The sequence below is a fragment of the Mastigoproctus giganteus genome, chromosome 14 (assembly GCF_048544385.1).
Source record: "Mastigoproctus giganteus isolate SK-2022 chromosome 14, ASM4854438v1, whole genome shotgun sequence".
NCBI classification, from domain to species: Eukaryota; Metazoa; Arthropoda; class Arachnida; order Uropygi; family Thelyphonidae; genus Mastigoproctus; species Mastigoproctus giganteus.
The window spans coordinates 9404760-9418780 of NC_143588.1; the positions used below are offsets into that span (position 1 = coordinate 9404760).

Genomic DNA, 14021 nt, shown 5'->3' on the forward strand with positions numbered 1-14021 from the left:
AGCCAGTCTTTACTGTAGATGACAAATCAGGAGTGCTGAAAGTTAAAATGGTGAAACAAGTTGGGAAAAGATTTCCATCTTTTCAATCATTATGTGTCTCACACTGATTACCTTCTGATTACTCAGTTCTTGACTAATTCCTCCTCAGACAATGCAAGTAGATCCCATTCTGTAATCACTCCTTTCAATGAATTTAAGGTATTGTGTGGAGTAACAGAGACTTTCAGCCCATCAAATGTCTTTGTCTTTAATAGCCACTCAGAATTTTTGGAGTTGGCTGTTTCTACTAGGAGGGCTCTAGATTACAGTAGCTTCACCATTTTGGATGATGCAGCGATAGACTCCAAATATTTTTGTATCATAAATGGTGATAACTTGCCCACAGGCCAAGTGGACAGCGAGTGTATCACCAAAAGTTTGGTAGGTTAGGATGGTCTGCTTCTCTTCAAAGCCTTCAGGTTGGTTGGCATCATTTTCATTAGATATGCCTGACCTTGAGCTTGATCGCTCTAAAGTGGGAAAATTATTTGAGTCCATTGCTGTTCCTTTCAGCTCTGGGAGAGTGACTTTCTTTTCACAGGTTACCAGCCCTGCCACATGGAGGCAGGAATGGTGCCACAAGTTACCAAGCGGTTGTAGAAGTTAGCTGTTTGTTAGTAATAAATATATATATATACACAGGCAGTTCTCGCTTTACGAGTTCCCGGGTTTACGAGTTTTTTCCCTAAGTATCAATTATCAACAAAATCGAAAATATGAACATTAATTGCAAAAAAATGAATGTTAAACACGAGTCATGAGTGTGACCTTAAGCCCATACAAACCACATCATTGTTTAAACATAAACTAATTAGCTTATTCAACAATTACTTCTAATTGTTAATTAGTGTAATAAAACTAATTAGTTATCAACAATTTCATTGTTGAGAACGTAACCCCTATTTTTAACCTTATGTCTATGGGAAATAAATTCTCGCTTTACGAGCGCGTGTGCGCTAGGAACGAATTAACTCGTAAAGTCGAGAACTACCTGTACTAAATAAAGAAAGGTTGTTTTCCTTTGTGTTCTTACTTAATACTTTAAGCACACAAACCACTGGAAGTAAATAAACAAGAAAAAGACACTAAAAAATAAAAAATTTTTCTTTGGTAAGAGTACTCTATAAATCACTGCGAAAATTGCTTGACACTTGGGGCCGCGTGTGTGTGTGAAATGTATTCATAACAAGTAGTTGTAGTGAATAGTAATGGCTTCAAAAGAATGATAGTTCAAAAATTAGTATGGATTATGGACAAGGAACAATTGTCTGTATTAGCAAAAATACCCAACAACCATAATGCAATATAGATAAGCAGATTAGAGTATAAATGGAAGCTGACCACATCAGATGTATTAACAATGGAAAAAATAAATAGGTACCTGTAAAATAAAAGGTAAATTAAAATAAAATTAAATAAAAATACATATAGTACTTAATGCTACAGATCCAATCATTTTAACTTCGTCAATAAGGGTCAGCAGCCAAAACCAATCAATAGAAATATAGCAAGAAGCAAGGCCTCCATTTCTGATATGAAATATACGTAGCAAGAAGTAAAAAAGTAAGCTTACGTATATTTCATAGCCGACCCAACAGTGATCAGCAAGGACAGGAATGAAAACTGGATCAAATCTAAAGAAAAAAATAAAAGTATAAATAAAAAATTAAGATAAGATTAAATAAAAAGAAATAAAATAAAATAGCAAGCAACCCAAGAGGAATTTAAAAATAAAAGTAAAGTAAAATACAGACAAGATGATATTGACAAAGGCAGACAACTTAAGGCGGCGCCGAGCTGGAGCTGGTGAAATGGGCTGGGGGGAGAAAACGTCAGCCAAGCTCTATGAATGAAACAAAGGAGTTAGCAAATTAGTTCTTGGCATATTTATAACATGTTGAAGTAACCCCAAGTATAGGAAGGAGGTGTAAATAGGTCAAAGTTACACATGTAGTAGAGAGGTCGGTTGTTGTTGTTGATTAAGGGTTTTAAGACACAATGGCATCAAAGGTCAAGATGTGTCTTTCCAGGTTTTTTAATGTAACTCAATTATTTTCAGATTTGTAGAATTATCTAATATCTGTTGAAGGGTAGGTGGATTCTGATTATTACATAGACTTTGGAAGCAAAGTAGCCTGGAATTCCTGAAGCACAGGCATATCAAAAGGATGTGTTTTACTGTAATGTGAACTTGGCAATATAAACAGAGAGGGGGGGGGGGATTCTCATTAGCTAATAGATGATAATGCATAAGATGAATGTGGCCAATTCGTAGTCTGGCAAGCATTACTTCTTCTCTGCGACTTTTTCTGATACTTGAAATCCATATTTCTCAGTTCAATTTTATTTATTGGAGTTTATTATTGGTTTGATTTCTCCACATCTGGTCCTATCCATCTTCACTTGCTCTAATAATAATTGGCCTATGGACTAAAATCAGTGTATGGTACTATTATTATGGGGGACTTCAATGCTAAGGTTGGAAAAAGGCAAAACAGCGCAGAAAGAGGAACTATAGGAAATTTTGGAATTGGTGAAAGAAATAAAAGAGGTGAAAGACTTGTGGAATTTGCAGAATCTCAAGGACTGTCAGTAATGAACACTTTTTTCAAGAAAAGGGTGAACAGAAAGTGGACATGGAAGAGTCCAAATGGATTAACAACTAATGAAATCGACTTCATCCTCACTAACAGAAGATATATTGTGAATGATGTTACCGTCGTGAATAAGGTAAATGTTGGAAGTGATCACAGAATGGTAAGATGTATACTTGATATAGATGTAGGAAAGGAAAGGAAAAAACTGACTCGAGTAAATAATACAAAGGTCTTTGAAATAACAGAGGAGGAGAAAAAGCAGTATGTACTGGAACTTAAGAACAAGTTTGAGCTTCTGCAGACTGCTCAGGACCAAGATATCGACGAGGAATATTACACCTTTCTGAAAGTGATAAAGCCCAAGAAATCTATGGGGAAACAGAAATCCAAAGAAGAAAAAATTAGTCAAGAAACACTTGTCATGATGAACAGAAGACGACAAATGAAGAGCAAGAAAAACACTGACAGGGAGAAAACTGAGTATACTGAGTTATGCAAAGCCATTAGAAAGAGACTCAGAGAGGACATAAGAAGATTTAACACAAGAAAAGTAGAACAAGCATTAAGTGAAAACAAAGGATTTAAATCAGCAGCCATGAGCAGTAATACAGAAAGACAAATGATACTGGAACTGAAGAATAGCGATGGTGTACTTATAAACAGCAGAGAAGGCATAATTCAAATAGCAGAAGACTACTATAGAGAATTATACAAGGAACGAGGGAATGATACCAGCAGTGGGGAACATGGATTGCAAAGTAGCAACACATACGACATACCCGATATTCTTCCTGATGAGGTAGAACATGCATTGAAGAAAATGAAAAATCGGAAAGCCCCCGGGGGAAGATGAAGTTACTGTAGAGTTGTTAAAATTGGGAGGAAGAGACATAACACAAAAACTGGCAAGGCTCTTCACAAAGTGCATTAGAAAAGGTGTGATGCCTAAGCAGTGGAATAATGCAATCATAGTTTTGCTGCATAAGAAAGGAGATAAATCAGAAATTGGAAATTATAGACCAATTAGCTTGTTATCCCATATCTACAAGTTGTTCACAAGGGTCATTACTAACAGATTAGAAAGAATACTTGATGAGAATCAACCGAAAGAGCAGGCTGGCTTTAGGACAGGATTCTCAACTATGGATCACCTTCACGTAATATCACAGCTAATGGAGAAAGCAAATGAATATAAAACACCATTATGCCTGGCATTTGTGGATTATGAAAAGGCATTTGACTCCATACAGCATAAGGCAATGTTTCGGGCACTGGAAAGACAAGGCATAGATACTCCATATATTATGATTTTGAAGAAAATATATGAGAGTGCTACATTCTTTATTAGACTAGACAAAGACAGTAGCAAATTTAAAATCGAGAAAGGAGTTCGACAAGGAGACACAATATCTCCGAAGCTGTTTACTGCTGCCTTTGAGGAAGCTTTCAGAAGATTAGACTGGTCGCAGAAAGGAGTCAATGTGAACGGAGAGTACCTAAACCATTTACGATTTGCAGATGACATTGTGGTCATAAGCCACGATCCCAAAGAATTAGAGGAAAATCTTAATCAGTTATGCAGAGTTAGTAAGGATTTTGGACTAAAGATGAATATGGCTAAAACGAAAGTAATGATGAACAAGTATGCCACGGAAAGGGAAATAATGATTGAAGGAGCAGTAATTGAAAAGGTGGAGTCATACACTTATCTGGGACAAGTTATTAGCTGTAATAATTATAAATGGCTGGAAGTCAAGAGAAGAATAAATTTTGGATGGATAGCATTCAGGAAATATAGTCACATACTGAAGAGCAATATCCCAGTTTGTCTGAAACGTAAAATAATGAATCAATGTATACTCCCCACCATGACTTATGGAAGTGAAACTTGGGCACTCACCAAAAGAATGGAAGAGAAGCTAAGAACTACACAGCGAAGAATGGAACGAACTATATTGGGAATCACACTGTTAGATAAGAAGAGAAACTCATGGATTAGGCAGCAAACTCAAGTAAAGGACATTCTTATCAAAACTAAAGAACTAAAATGGTCTTGGGCAGGACACATAGCTCGAAGACATGATGACAGATGGACTAAGAAAATAACAGAATGGTACCCAAGAGGAGCTAGAAGAAAACCTGGAAGACAAAGGCGGAGATGGATAGATGAAATTCATGAGTTTTTGGGTAGTAAATGGATGGCCAGTGCTCAAAACAGAAGGAACTGGAAAGTTGCTGGAGAGGCCTTCATCCTGCAGTGGATTGAAAATGGCTGATGATGATGATGGTACTATCATTGTTTTGTTTAGCAGTTCTGATGCTGAATTGGCTGCATTGTGTGCTTTTTCATTGCCTTCTATTCCAGAGTGTTTTTTTTTTTTTTTTTTTTTGACATTGGTTGGATAAGAAAGCCAATTTCTTGTAGAAGAGAATGGTGAGAACATTGTTTACCCTGTAAGGCTGAGATAGCACTGAGTGAATCGGGGGGGGGGGAGAGAGAGAGAGAGAGATGACTGTTGACATATTTCACTTAATGCAAGCTTTATAGCATACAGTTCTGCAGAAAGTTTGCTGCACTCAACTGGAAGGATTTGAGATTACATGTGAAGGGAATACAGCTACTGCACCTACATGTGAGCAGGACTTAGAGCCATCCATATAGATTATGAGTTTCTCAGTGTGTTCCAAAGTATAGTTGGTATGTAACTGTCATATGTTAAGTGATGGAATGGTATTTTTTAACCACTGAGTGAAGTATAGATCAATGTCTATATCATGTCTATTCCATGGAGCTAAAGACATATTTGTACTTTCCTCAGTTTTATCGAGATTGATTTACCACTTCTGTATTACTTCTTGAAGATGTATCCCAGCAGGTCTGGGTTCATTAGGCTTGGAATCGCAAAGTGTTGGCCAAAGAGATAAGTTGAAGTATAACCAGCAAGGATGAGGTGGAGAGCTTCTTACTTTGGCAGCGTATTGTCATCTAAGATAAAGTGGAGGGTCACGTGATTCAACATACAAGCTATATACTAACGAGGTTCTGTAAGCGCCTAGTGCAGATCGAAAGGCACTGTGTTTGATGGTATGCAGAGACCATGTTTTCAGCTGAGGCATATACGATTTCAGCTGAAGCATAACTGTGTCCGGATGAGAGCACGATAAAAATTCAGCAATGACTGCTGTCATCACCCCAAAATGCTGAGGATACTGTACGAAGGATGTTTAATTTCTGGAGGCATGTAGTTCGCAGGCAGGTTATATGCTTATGAAAATTAAGTCTGGTATCTATAATCAAACCCAATAATCTTATGGAATCTGTCATCGGTAATTCTCAGGTCTTTCAGTTTTAACAGAGTTTCCGCGGATGAAGCGATTGTAATTTACATACAGATGTGCATTGCTGCTCTTAGCTGATAGCTATTGCATTTTGTCCAAGTTGCAATTTTGTTTATTGCTATATGTAGTTCTGTCAATGGTAGCCATGTTCGATGATTGACAGGAAATAGCAAGATCGTCTGCATATATATTAGTTTCCACCACAGCTGGGATGTCTCGAATAATGACATTGGTATGTAACGCAAAGAGTGTGGCACTTAAAATGGATCCTTGAGGTACTCCTTGTATGTGAATTTTGGACATTTCACTCTGGAATTGTATTTAAAAGGTCCTGAGATGGAGAAAATTCTGAATGAATCATGGCAATTGTTGTTGTTGTTGTTGTTGTAATGTTTTCAGGTGCAAGGGCAACTTAGGCCATATTGCACCTCCCAAATCAATTGACTTTACATACAGGAACTGATTGTACAGCAGTTAGAAATGATCATACATTTGAATTTGTTTTAAATAGAGAAATAATTCAGAGAGATTTGATTCTTTACCTATGATTCTATTTAGAGACAGAGGTTTCGTGGCAATTACCTCTCAGTCAAAGTTTGTATAAGTCTTGGATGAGGATTTCATATCTCTAGGTAGAGTGGATATAGTTGTAGAGTGGATATCATCTTTTAAGGGCACAAAAGGTGGAATCAATGACATTAAGAGTAAGAGATTTGCAGATTTACTCAACAATACAAGTCTATGTTGAAAAAAAGTCACGAGTTAAGGTTGAATGTGAAAGTGTCTGCAATTCTGACCAGACATGATAGGAGGAAGTATATGATGAGAGCTTGTCAATCAATTCAGCCCTGGACAGATTGTGCAAGGCTCAAGGGGTAGAATTTTTCTCAGCCTGGGCTGTGCTTGTTAACAGGAGAGCCTGCTTCTACAAATAGTAAAGGGGCAAGAATATTTGCTGATGCTATCGAGGCAGAGTCAGATGGGTCGGAAAACTGCTAGCTTGGGGGGAATACATGTACTAATAGATTAACAGTAGCCGCTGGCAGAGGTGAAAGTGATTCTTGCACTGCTTCTATTGAAATGCAATTGAGCAGCAGCCTGGAAAGCAAGGAAACAGGGATTTCCAGAACTGCTGGGAGTCATTACTAATGGAACAAGTAAATACATGGGCTGTGTTAGGTTAACTAAGAGTAGAAACAGGTGCATGTATACTTGTGTGAACACCAGTGCTAGGAGTATAGTTAATAAATCTGATGAGCTTGAAGTGCTAGTCAAGACATCAAAGACAGATACTGTTGGGATATCAGAGACGGTGTCACACAGACATACACAGAGCAGAATTGGAATTTGGGGAGTAAAATGTGTACAGAGGGGTTGCACTATCTCCAATAAGTGTTACTTATTGGGGATAGTGCAATACATGGCAACTCGTTGTGAAGGAAGATCACAATATGAGATACAGATAAATTTTCACCCTTTACACTACTAATGTAGTTTTTTTTTTTTTTGTTTGAGTTGTCTATGGTGTGTTTACACCAATATTATATGAACTTATGAGAGGAATAAACTGTGCAAATGAAATTAAATTATTTCTTCAAATTAATTTATCTGTTAACTGTACATTGATACATAATGAACATCATGGGGGTTTTTAATCCGCTTGATGAAAATTGAATATTTTTGTCGAGAAACCTTCACCAACAGCTGACTAATTCAGCTATAGAGAGAAGAAAGTGCAAAAATGCCACTGCCCTTCCCGTTCAGATTGACTGAACCCCTAATTATTTAATTTAGTTCATAATCTTGTGCACTAGGTGTGGGAAATTCTTAGATAACCCAGCTGAGGTTGCGGATGAACTGAACAGGTACTTTGCATCTGTCTTTACTGATGACAGATAATTCATGCTGAGAAGAGGCTAGGTGAGTGAGGCTGAGCTATATGAAATTAGTTATTTCATAATTATACATGACTTTATTACAAAAACGTTTGATCATAAAGGCAAGTAAGGTTCCCGGAGCCGATGCCATATATTTTGTAGTTTTGAGGAAGAGTACAAGGGAGTGTATTGAACTATTGAAGTTAATTAAAAGAGCATCTTTGGACTCAGGAGAGGGATTCCTTTGGATTGGAGAAGTGCTGCCAATGTATCCCCAATATCACCAAAGGCAGCTCTGAGAATGCAGTTAGTAAATAAACACTGGTTAGTTTGACTTCAGTGGTAGAGGAAAAGAAGTAATGATTAAGAGTGCAATCCAGGGACATTTAGATAGATATGGCATTCTGAATAACAATCAACATGGCATTGTTTCTTGCATTGCTTCTATTGGAATGAGCAGCAACATACAGGACAAATTGCTGGGGATTCAAGAACTCCTAGGAGACATCATCCAACAAGTAAATATATGGGCTGTGTTAGGGTAACTAAGAGAAAGAACATGTGCATGTATACTTGCATGTACACCAATCCTAGAAATAGAGTAAATAAATATGATAAATTTGAAGTGCTGGTCAAGACATCAAAGGTAGATATTTTTCGGATATTAGAGACATGGTGTGATGCAGATATAAGGAATGCAGAATTGAAATCTGGGGAGTACAATGTGTACAAAAAGGGTCAGAAGGGGAGAGGTTAAGCTATTAGTTAAGAAACACCCAAAATCTAAGGCAGCGCATCCAGTTGACATGGTTGTTGTTATTTGGTTTTTTTCGGAGCATTAGCAACTAAGGCCATATTGCTCCGGGATATGCGGTGGTCATTCCCTGACCTTTCCGCATCCTCCGTATTTGGTGGTGACAGGCTTGAACCCCGGTCTAATCAAGAAGCGTGTGCTACGCACTGCTGCTCCTTCCCACCTGGCTACGGAGGTGCTCCAGTTGACATGGGTGGACAGTGCAATGATGAGTCAGTTTGGTGTGACATAAACGCTGCGAAAGGGAAAATGAGACTAGCAATGTGTTATAGGCTTAATGACTTTGAGGAATACAATGAACGTTTGTGCAGAGAAATAGAGTGGACCAATAAATCAGAATGTCTTTTAATAGATGTTTAACTTTTCAGATATTGACTGGAACTTGTCAGTTGATCACTCTGCACACTAGCAAGACTTTTGTGGATTATTGGGGGCTTGTTTTGTACAGAAACATGTTCGATGGGCAACCAGAGGGAGTAATACTCTTGATCTGATTATCAGCAGGGATTATTCATGCATTAAGAATTTCTAGAAAAAGGAACCACTAGGTGACAGTGATCACAGTGTAATGATGTGGGGTTTCCTTAAAGTTGCAACTACCATTAAGGGTAAAGGGAAGAGTTTTTGCTTTCATATAGGTGACTATAGTGGTCTCATACAATTTCTAGATTCTAAAATGAGGAACAAGGTATGTCTGCCAGGGGCAAAGGTTGATGATGTTGTAGAGCAGATATTATCTTTTAAGGGCACAAAAGTGATTTTGTTGTACACATTGGCACTAACCATATTAAAAGTAAGAGATCGGCGAAATTAATTATTAACAAGTACAGGTCAATGTTGAAAAAGAGTGAAGAGTTAGGGTTGAATTTGAAAGTGTCTGCAATTCTGCCTAGACACGATAGGAGGGAGTATATGATGAGAGCCTCATCGATCAATTTGGCCCTGGAGAGATTGTGCAAGGCTCAAGGGGTAGAATTTTTCTCAGTCTGGTCCGTGCTTGTTAACAGGAGAGACTGCTTCTACAGGGATGGGATACACTTAAATAGAAAGGGTGCAAGAATATTTGCTGAAGCTATCAAGGCAGTGATGGTGGGTTGAAAAACTGCTACCTTGGCGGGATAAAAGGACTAATAGATTAACAGTAGCCGCTGGCAGAGGTGCAAGTGACTCTTGATCTGATTATTGGTAGTGATTCTTCATGCATTAAGAATCTGCAGGTAAAGGAACCACTAGATGGCAGTAATCGCAGTGTGCTGAATTGGGATTTACTCAAAGAGGTAACTACCATCAGAGGTAAAGGTAAGGGGTTTTGCTTTCGTAAAGGTGACTACGGTGGCCTGAGACAGTATTTAAATTCTATACGGTGGGACCAAATGATGATGTTACCAACAGCAAATTCAAAATGGGAGGCCTTCAGAGACTTAATCTTGGAGGGGTACAAGCTTTTCATACCAACTAAAAAATACTGTTCAAGATTTAGGCCTAAATGAATGTCAAAGGAACTAATGAGACATGTTTTCTGTAGCAGCATGTTTGAGAGGCAACCAGAGGGTAACACTCTTGATCTGGTTACCAGGCAGTGATCATTCATGTATTAAGAATTTGCAGATAAAGGAACCACTAGATGGCAGTTATCACAGTGTACTGATGTGGGATTTACTTAAAGATATAATTACCATCAGGGATAAAGGAAAGGGTTTTTACTTCCATAAAGGTGACTACAGTGGTCTCAGACAGTTTAAATTCTGTACAGTGGGACCAACTGATGATGTTACCAACAGCAAATTCCAAGTGGGAAGCATTCAAGGAATCAATCTTGGAAGCTACTAAACATTTAATACCTATTAAGAAATATAGTTAAAGGTTTAGGCCTAAAAGGTTGTCAAATGAACAAATGAGACACATGGCAGAGAAGAAAATGCATAGGATGCATATAAATTATCAAGTGACACAGAAGCCTATGGCAGATATAAGCTAGTCTGTAATCATTTAAATAACAGGTGACACGGAAGCTTATGATAGATAGAAGCCGGTCTGTACCCAGGTCACAAAGGAGGTTAGGCAGGCAAAGGCAGATTATGAGAAAACTTTGGCAAAGGATGCAAAGAAAAACAGCAAAGAGTTCTTTACTTATTTAAACTCTACAAGGAAGGGGATGAATCAAATTGGTCCACTGGATATCAATCGTTCAATTGTTGATTATCCTGATCAGGTAGCTAACAAACTAAATTAGTATTTTGCATCTACATTCACACGAGGCGTTATTAAGGATTGAAAATGCCAGAAGGTTATCAAATTGTAGCAGGGTGCTTAATAATTTTGTAATAACTGAGAGAAAAGTGGAAGAGAAATTGTTGAAGTTAAACATAAGAAAGGCACCTGGTGTGGATGGAATCTATATAGTTATATTAAAAGAAGCGGCAAAATGAACTAAGCAAACCCTTAACCATAATTATGAGAGCATCTTTGGACTCGGGGGAGTTTCCTATGGACTGGAGATGTGCAAATGAATCCCCAATTCACTAAGGGGGGAGCCACACTGGTTAAAGATGCATTGCAGGATCATCTAGACAAAACTGCAGCAATAATCCAGACACAGTATGGTTTGTTAAGGGAAAGTCTTGTCTGAAAAATTTGACTGGATATTATGATGTGGTTACAAAGGAATTTGATGCAAAAAATAATTTTAATATCTTATACTTGGATTTCAGGAAAGCTTTGGACAATGTTGCACATGAAAGACTACTGTACAAATTGGAGCAGAATGGTATTAAGGGTAAGTTGCAACAATGGATAAAAAGATGGTTGAGTGGGAGAAGACAGAGGGTGGTAATCAATGGGCGCTGCTCTTCGTGGACTAATTGTTATTGGTGGAGTCCCACACGGTTCGGTGTTGGGTCCACTGTTGTACTGTATATTTATCAATGATATTGATGAAGGTATATCAGGTTTAGTATCGAAGTTTGCAGATAATACAAAGATTGGCAGTGTGCTACTGCAACAGGATCTAGAAAATTTAGGAAGATGGGCTGAGAAGTGGCAACTGAAGTTTAACATTGACAAATGCAAAGTACTGCATATCGTTAGAAGTAACCCCAAAGGAATGTACCAACTGTATGGTACTAAACTTAGGGTGGTAGAAAATGAAAAAGACCTGGAAGTAATTGTGCAGTCAGATATGAAGTTTTCTGAACAATGCAGACAGGCTGGAAGAGCAGGTCACGAGGTTTTGTCAATGATATAGAGGAATTTTGCTAGCAGGGAATAGGAGGTGATTGTCCCTCTGTATAAGGCAATGGTCAGGCCACACCTTGAGTACTGCGTACAGGTCTGGAGGCCTCATTTTAGGAATTAGATTTGCTTGAGCATGTACAGAGAAGGGCAACAAGATTGGAGAGGTGAACGAAGGGGTGGACTTACCAAGAAAGGCTTATGTTCTGCAAATTACAGCGGCTGGAGACTAGGCACTTGCGAGTTGATCTGATTGAGATGTATAAGGCCTTGAATGGGTTGAGCATGCTGATTCTGATGGGATTCTTCCATTTGTTAAGAATACTAACCTAAGGGGGCATAAATTCAAATTGAGGAAAGACAGCTGCAGAATAGATGTGCGGAAATTTGCCTTTAGCAAGCGGGTGGTAAATTGCTGGAACAAACTTCAATCTGTCGTTGTGGAAGGTGATAGGTTAAATAAATTTAAGGAGGAACTGGAGAAACATTTAAAGGGAATGGTTGTGTGATTTTTTTTTTTTTTTTTTTTTTTTTTGACTGATGCTACATAAGCTCGTACACTTGCTTTCTTGCATCACATGCCACGATTACTATTACTGTCTCTGACTTCCAAATTCTTGGCTTAATTAAGCATTCTTTCTCGATTTTTAAGTGAAAAGTGATAATTCTTCTCTACAAGCAACTTTAACATTTTTGATTACTCTTATATTATTTGCTCCCCACAACAGGAATATCTTTCACACAGACTTGAAAAAATTCAATTCAAATTCATTAAATTTTTGTATCTTCAAAATCACCTTGCCTTTCACTGTTAAAACTATGGAGCTCGTTGTTGTCACTTCAGAATTGTTCCTCTTCACTCCAGATGACAATTCCATGGGTCTCTTTTTTGTCTACGATATCATAAACTCTACTATCGACTGTCCATCTCTTCTTGAACAAATACCTTTCAGTATACCCTTCTTGAATTGTCATTATAAAACTAATTTGTCAATGCCTGTCCCTCGTACTCAACACTTGCTCAGTAGTCGTTTGTTCCATTTCCTTCAGATATTGAATAATCACAATATTGATTTTACACTTAAACTGTCTATGTATAAGAAATTGTTCTTCACTCTGTTTTGATAACCCAAATTTTGTATATATTTTAATACCAGTAATTGCTTTGTATTACTGGTATTAGCCGGCAGGGTTGTTAATGATACTAATGACAGTACGCTTCTGCAACAGGATCTAGAAAAGTTGAGCAAATGGGCTGAGAGGTGGCAACTGAAGTTTAACATTGACAATTGTAAAGTACTCCATATGGGAAGTAGTAACCCCAGGGTAACGTACCACCTGTGTGGTACTACACTGCCTGCTCAATTACCTGAGGGTAATTGTGCAGGCAGATATGACGTTTTCTGAGCAGTGCAGACGGTCTGCAAGAGTAGCTCAGGGTGTCTTGTCAATGATATACAGGAATTTTGCTAGCAGGGATGAGGAGGTGATTATTCCCTAGTATAAGGCAATGGTCAGGCTACACCTTGAGTACTGTATACCGGTCTGGAGGCCTCATTTTAAAAAGGATGTAGAACTGTTGGAACAAGTACAGAGACTGGCAACAAGATTAGCGAATGGAACAAAGGATTGCTCTTAGGAAGAAAGGCTTAAGTTTTGCAAATTACAGTGTCTGGAGAATAGGCACTTGTAAGGTGATTTGATTGAGGTGTATAAAAGCCTTGAATGGTTTGAGCATGCTCAGTGCTGATGGGATTCTTCCTCTTGCACAGAATAACTGCCTTAGGGGCATAAATTTAAATTGAGAATAGACAGTTGTAGGATAGATGTGTGGAAGTTTGCCTTTAGCCAGCGGGTGGTTGATTGCTGGAACAAACTTCAATCTGTCATTGTAGAAGTTGATAGCTTAAACTGATTCAAGGCAGAACTAGACAAACATTTGGAGCTAGTGGATGGGTGAAATGAGAAGTGTGTGTGCGTGTGTGTGTGTGTGTGTGTGTGTGTGTGTGTGTGTGTGTGTGTGTGTGTGTGTGTGTGTGTTTATTTATTTTTTTTGGCTGAGGCTATATAAACTATAAACTTGCTTTCTTGCATCAGGTGCCCTTGCTAATGCTAGTGAAATAT

General features: G+C 38.1%; 1 protein-coding gene across 3 annotated transcripts in view; it reads right to left on the minus strand.

Annotated features, from left to right (window-relative positions):
* LOC150074973 (uncharacterized) overlaps positions 1-14021 on the minus strand; it is a 763849-nt gene that overhangs the window by 227732 nt on the left and 522096 nt on the right. The window lies entirely within an intron of this gene.